At 39.5% G+C, this 6,818-nt stretch overlaps 1 pseudogene; it reads left to right on the forward strand.

Moving 5' to 3' along the window:
* The window catches only part of LOC104875929, a 2,295-nt pseudogene extending 474 nt beyond the window's left edge, over positions 1–1,821 (forward strand).
* The last annotated feature ends 4,997 nt before the right edge of the window (positions 1,822–6,818 follow it).

The following is a 6,818-nucleotide window of genomic DNA, read 5'->3' on the forward strand; positions in this document are numbered from 1 at the left end:
CCCGCTTAAAGAACTTTTTTTTTTTTTTTTTTTTAATACCAGGAATGGAACTAAGGACCTTGCAAGGCAGGCATAGTGTCACTGAGCTAAATCCCGGCCCTCCCAACAAACTTTTATAGGGACATCGTCCTATTCTCAGCAAAGCTATGGTTGTCAATCAAAATCGTATAGCCTTAGGGAGGGGGATTTAGCTCAGTGGTTTCGCAGCTGCCTTGCAAGTGCAAGGGCCCGAGTTTCAAACCCCAATACTAAAAAAACAAAAAAAACCCCAACTGTATAGCGTTGGCCATGGCCATGAGAAACCACAAGACCAAAAAACAAAAACAAAAAAAAGGTGGGGGGGAACCTTTCGCCTTGCTATCCTCAAAAGGAAATTTATTAAACTTTGAAAATCTAGTAGCTCTGCCGATCATGCCAAGCAGATGCGAGAATTTTCTGGATGGGATGTTAGAGATGTGTTAGTGGAGGAATATGACTGAACTTCAGCCTTAAAGGAGCTCTCTCTACAAGTCTGCTTGTCTAGATCAGAAGCCTGGACATTACAGAAAGATATGGCTGATTTTTATAAGTATTGTACTGATGTAGAATTAATATTTCAAGAAATGTGTTTACCTGTTCATTATGCCTTTTTGGCAGCAAGGTGTCCATTTTTTAAAACACTGCTTCCTCCCTTGAGTATGGGGCAGGGATAATGGACATCAATACAGCTGGTATCCATATGCCCATGCTTTCTACTTTGCATTATCCTTTATATGGGAGTTTGGAATGGAGGACTCAAGGTTTCAAAATGTCGATCTCTTTGTTCAACTTAGTGAAGGATTTGGAACACCAAACTCCCTTGATGTAGATATGCATGGACTCTTTGATTATGTGTATTATTATGATGTCGTCTTTAGTTTTTTGTCAGTCTGAACTGGTTGAAGATTTTGGGGGAAATCAGAACTGTTTAGATGAAGAGCAGAAAGCCCATGAGGCTGTTATTTCTGCAAGGTCTCCATTTTTTTGAAATTTATCACAAAGGAGGATACAGACTGGTGAAGAAATGATAGACTGGACTTCAAGGACTCCCCCAAGAATTATATTAGATGAGTCCTTTATACCAAAAAAATTATGCAAAGGTGATAGTGAAAGGGAAATTTTATCTCCATGGTTCAAGCTGGACTTACTACAGGGAAATTTCCTACTTGAAATTTTCTTTATTCATTATGTTTGGCCCGTCCTGCCTCACATGCATGGACATGTCTGAGCCAACTTCCACATCTCAGGAATGTCTGTCTCTGAAGTAGTTTTGTCATTCTGCCGGAATGTAAATGAAGTACTAACCTCTTGTTTTAAACTACTCAATAGGCTTGCTGCTAATACTGTGTATAAGCCAATAGCACAGCTGAACTTGCATGCTAACAAATATTCAAACTCTGTAACCAATGTCAAATGTGCCTCATCTGTAACCCCACCCCTCCCAAAGACTATATCCTCCTTTGCCCAACACTGGACTGGTCCGCTGGTGTTAAGTAAGCTTTACCTTCGTTCTGTCTCCGTGGCTCCTGGTGTGCTCTCCATCCTCCCGGACTACACTATAAGCCACATCAATTGGACAAAAAGTTTGCCATTTCAATACTGCATTGTATGTATACGGACGTGGCAGACCTCTTTGTTTCACACTGTAGCCCCTCTGTGGGGCGTCTCAGTGAAGTTCAGGCTCTCGTTGCAGGGAAGCCACACTTGACCAGGGAAGAAAAAGCCACGGAACTTTACCACACGGCACTGTTCTTGGAATTTAACACGCTTGTACAAAGTATGAAATCTGATTTTTATTTCTAAAATTACAAGTTTACCTACCACTTTGAAAAACATAGCCAATTTGTTCCATGATTTCCATGTTTGGAATGTGCAAGGTCAGTTTTTTTTTTTTTTTGAGCCCAATTATGACATCGGAGACAGATAAAGGATCAGTATTAATGTGACTCTTTTTAATATTAAAACCAAGCATTCAATTCTAACTAAGCATTAAATGAGACTTCAGAATATTTCCTAATGCAAAATGATAGGTGTGAGATGTATAATTACTCAACTAAACTCTCTACCCAAGCTTTGAATCTAGCCCAGTTTTTCTGATTGCAAGGTTAGATTCCCATATATATATGGGAATGTTTTGCTTTTTGAGACAGGGTCTCACTATGTAGTTGAGACTGACCTGGAACTCACTATGTACCCCAGGCTGGTCTCGAACTCAGTGATCCTCCTGCCTCAGCCTCCCGAGTGCTGGGATTACAGGCGTGTGCCACCATGCTTGGCCCTACCATTCTTCTTTAAAGTCAAATTTGTCAGAAAAAGCTTCTACAGAAAAACTTGAAGTCTGCAACATTACAAAAAAGGCACAACAATCTTTATTTTCTGTCACTTTTAGTTTTTAATGTGTTTAAACAATTAAAAATAATGAAACGTTTCCATTCAACCCAGCTGTTCCCCTTCTAGGCATCTTCCCAAAAGAGTTAAAGATATCATATTACAATTATACTTGTATACCCATGTTTATAGCAGCACAAGTCATAATAGCTAAATTTTGGAAGTGGCCTGAATGTCCATCAACAGATGAATGGCTAATGAAAACGTGCTATTTATACATAATGGATACTACTCTGCCATAAAAAGGAGAAATTTCGGTCAGTTGTAGGAAAATGAATGCACCATAAGGCCATAATGTTAAGTGAAATAAATCAGACACAAGTTTAAATATCATAGTTTTTCTCATAGAAGAATATCAAAATACAAATAAAGAGCAAAAATTAAGTTAATAGAAATAGATAAGTAGATCTTTTGGAAAAGGGAGGGGACCAAGAGATGGAGGGAGGGAGAAGGGAGAGGAGAAAAAGATGAAAAAGAGAATGAAGATGTGTTTATTGTACCAACTCCCCACAATGAATGTACTCATATGTGCCACAAACATGTACTAATAATAAAAATAAAAATTTTAGAGTTCAATCCCTGGTACCAAAAAATAAATAAATAAAAATTTTAAAGGATAAAAAATTTTAAAAAAGAAGCCGGGCGTGGTGGTGCACGCCTGTAATCCCAGCACTTGGGAGGCTGAGGCAGGAGGATCGCTGTGAGTTTGAGACCAGCCCGCGCTACATAGTGAGTTCCAGGTCAGTCTCAACTACACAGTGAGACCCTGTCTCAAAAAAAAAATTTTACAGAAGAGCGCTGTGTTTGAGACCAGCCCGCGCTACATAGTGAGTTCCAGGTCAGTCTCAACTACACAGTGAGACCCTGTCTCAAAAAAAAAATTTTACAGAAGTAAATGAAAGATATCTATAACAAAAACTATATAGCTCTGAAAATCGATTGAAGAGGATACTAGAAAATGGAAAGACATCTCCTGTTTTTGGATAGGCAGAACTGGCATCATCACATTATTAAAAAGGACTTAAAACAATCCTATTAAAATACCATCAGATTTTTTCACAGAACTAGAAAAATAATTCTAACATTTATCCAAAGTGATCCTGAGCAACAAGAGCAAGGCAGGAAGCATTACAATCCTGGACTTTAAGTTATAATAGAAAGCCACAGTAGTGAAAACATGGCACTGGCACAAAAACAGACATATTAACCAACAGGATAGAATACAGAATAAAGAACCAACCCCAGGCACTTTCAGCCAGCTGATTTCCAATGAAGAGGCCAATGTTATATGGAGAGAATACTGTCTCTTTAACAAATGTCTTGGTAAAACTTCTTATCTGCGTGCAGAAGAATGAAGCTAGACCCATATCACTCACCTTTTATCAAAATCAAATAAAAATGAATCAAAGACCTAGATATTAAAAACAGAAATGCTGAATGTGCTGGAAGATAAAGTAGGTAAAATTCTTGAAGATATAGGCATAGACCAGAACTTTCTGAACCAAACCCAGATTGCACAAGAAATAACAGCAAGAATCAGAAAATGAAATTATATCAAATTAAAAATCTTCTGCACAGTAAAAGGACACAAGGTATAGCATGTGAAAAAATTTTGGCCAATCACTCCTCAGAGGACTAATAACTAGAATAGGTAAAGGACTTTAAAAATTAGACCCCCCAAATAAGACTCAATCAAAAAAATGGGAAATTGAGATGAATAGATATTTCTCAAAAGAAACAAGAATGGCCAATAAGGACATGAAAATGTGTTCAACATCTTTGACTATTAGAGAAAATGCAAATCAAAACAACATTGAAATTCTTTCTTTCTCCAGAAAGAATGACTATCATCAAAAACTCAAAATACAACAAATACAGGCAAGGTTGTGTGGAAAAAGGAAGCCTTCTACATTGTCAGTGGAATGTAATACAACCTCTAAATTCCTTAAAAGCTAAAAGTAAAAATTCCATTTGACCCAACTACACTTCTTGGTATCTTCCTGAAAGAGTTAAAGACATATCATATTATAGTGATACCTGTATATCCATGTTTATAACAGCACAACTCATAACAGCTAAATCTTGGAGGTAGCTGATATGAATGGATAAAGAAAATCTGCTATGCATGCCGAACGGAGTACTACTCTGTTGTAAAGAAGGATAAACTTGAGTAGGAAAATGGATGCACCTTGAGACCATAATATAAGTGAGACAAATCAGAAGCACAAGCTTAAATACCTCATGGTATGATAAACCCCAAATACAAACCATTTAAAGAGCAACATAAATGAGGGATGAGGGGAAACAGGCAGGTAGGCTTTGTGGGGATAGGACGGGGCTCTGGGGATGGTGGGAAAAGGGAAAATTGAGAGCAGAAGGCGAAGTACAACTTATTTAAATGATATATACACATACCAGTTCCCCAAGGTGAATGTAATTTTTATATATATCACAAATATATTAATAAAAACCAAACAAAAACAGAATAAAAACCAGATGTGGTAGTGCACACCCCTAGCCCCAGCTACTTGGGAAGCTGAGGCGGGAGGGTTGCTTGAGTCTAGGATCTTTTGAGTCCATGAGTTTGAGACCAGCCTGGTAAAACACAGAGACTTCATAGAAGAGGAAAAAGGAGGAGGCGGATGGTGAAGATGAGGACGAGGATGAGTACTAGGAGGAGGGGGAGGAGAAATAGCAACAGCTGGGCATAGTGTGCATGCCTGTAATCCCAGAATTTGCGAGGCTGAGGCAGGAAGATCATGAGTTTGAGTACAGCCTGGGCTACATAGTGAGTCCAAAGCCAGCCTGGACTACATATTGAGACTCTGTCTCAAAAAAAAAAAAAAAAAAAAAAAAAAAAAAAAAAGTTGGATATGGTGGCACATGCTTGTAATTCCAGAACTCTGGGAGGTTGAGGCAGAAGGATCATAAGTTTGACCCTAGCTTGGGCAATTTAGTGAGACTTTGTCTCAAAATAAAAATAAAAAAGGGCTGGGGATGTAGCTTCATGTGAGGGCCCTTGGTTTGATCCCCAATACCATAGAAATATAAATAAATAGAAAAGCTGGGTGCAGTGGCAAGTTCTGTAATTTCAGCTCTTAGGGAGACTGAGGCAAGAAGGTCATGAGTTTGAGGCCAGCATAGGAAAGATAGATAGAGAGATAGATAGATGGATAGACAGATAGATAGATAGGTGGGTGTGGTGGCACAGGCCTGTAATCCCAGCACTCGGGAGGCTGAGGCAGGAGGATCACTGTGAGTTTGAGACCAGGCTGGGGTACACAGTGAGTTCCAAGTCAGTCTCAACTACATAGTGAGACCCTGTCTCAAAAAAAAATAGATAGATAGATGAGAAAAATTATAGATGAATCAAGTATGGTAAATATAAATTGCTGTTAATTGGGGAAATGTACATATGGTGATTTGTCCTTATTATCTATACTTTTAAGAGTGTTGAAATTTTCATTAAAAGGGTATTGGAGCTAGGAATGTAGCTCAGTGGTAGCACACATGCTTAGCATGCATGAAGCCCTGGGTTCAATTCCGAGCACCTCCCCTCCGCCAAAACGACATTTTGGAGTTTTTTGTTTTGTTTTTTTTTTGTACTGGGGATCGAAGGTAGCGGAACCACTGAGCTAAATCCCCAGCCCTAAAGAGTATGTTTAATATGAAAAAAATGCATGTATGATTGTGCCAATTCTGTACCGGGAACCCTCCATGTCTTTGCATTGCTTTTTAGATAAAAGACAAAAGTCCTTATTGTGACTGACCTTCATGAGCTGATGTCTTCCTTTCCTGACAGAGTCATCTTGCACCACAGCCTTGGCCTTCTAAAAGTTAGGTTTCAGTTACAGAAACGAGGCAGACTTCCCTGTAGGAACCGACTGCAGCAGCTTTCCCTGAGCATTTGGTGGTGCTCGTTAATAGGTTCCCAGTGGGTAGGCCACTTCCGTGTGGAGAGGTGAGAGAAGTGAATCCAGCCCGTACTTCCACTTACACAATTTTTAAAAAAATGTTTTAGTAGAATGGTACAAAGGGATGTCTTGAAGACCCTCTTTGAAATGACATGTGGAGCTCAATGGCAGAGCACTTACCCAGCACCACGCACAAGGTCTTTGGTGCTATCCCCAGCACCACAAAAAGTATGTTTGGGATCCCTGCCATTGCCATCTGCCACAACTTAATGTAGGCCACAGGGACAAGATTCCCTGGCCTCTGGCAGCAGCCTCGCAGCTGCTCTCTCAACCTCAGTTTCCTCCCCTCCTAGCCATTTTCCATATGGCAGGCAGAATGACCTTCTGCAGTGGAAATGTCACCGTGTCACTACTCTGCTTAAGTAGCTTCCTATTGCTCCTAAGAAAAATTCTGGGCTTCTAAATTGTGTGTGTGTGTGTGTGTGTGTGTGTGTGTGT

This window comes from Fukomys damarensis, unplaced genomic scaffold (assembly GCF_012274545.1).
Source record: "Fukomys damarensis isolate Sample0158 unplaced genomic scaffold, DMR_v1.0_HiC HiC_scaffold_39, whole genome shotgun sequence".
Lineage (NCBI taxonomy): Eukaryota > Metazoa > Chordata > Mammalia > Rodentia > Bathyergidae > Fukomys > Fukomys damarensis.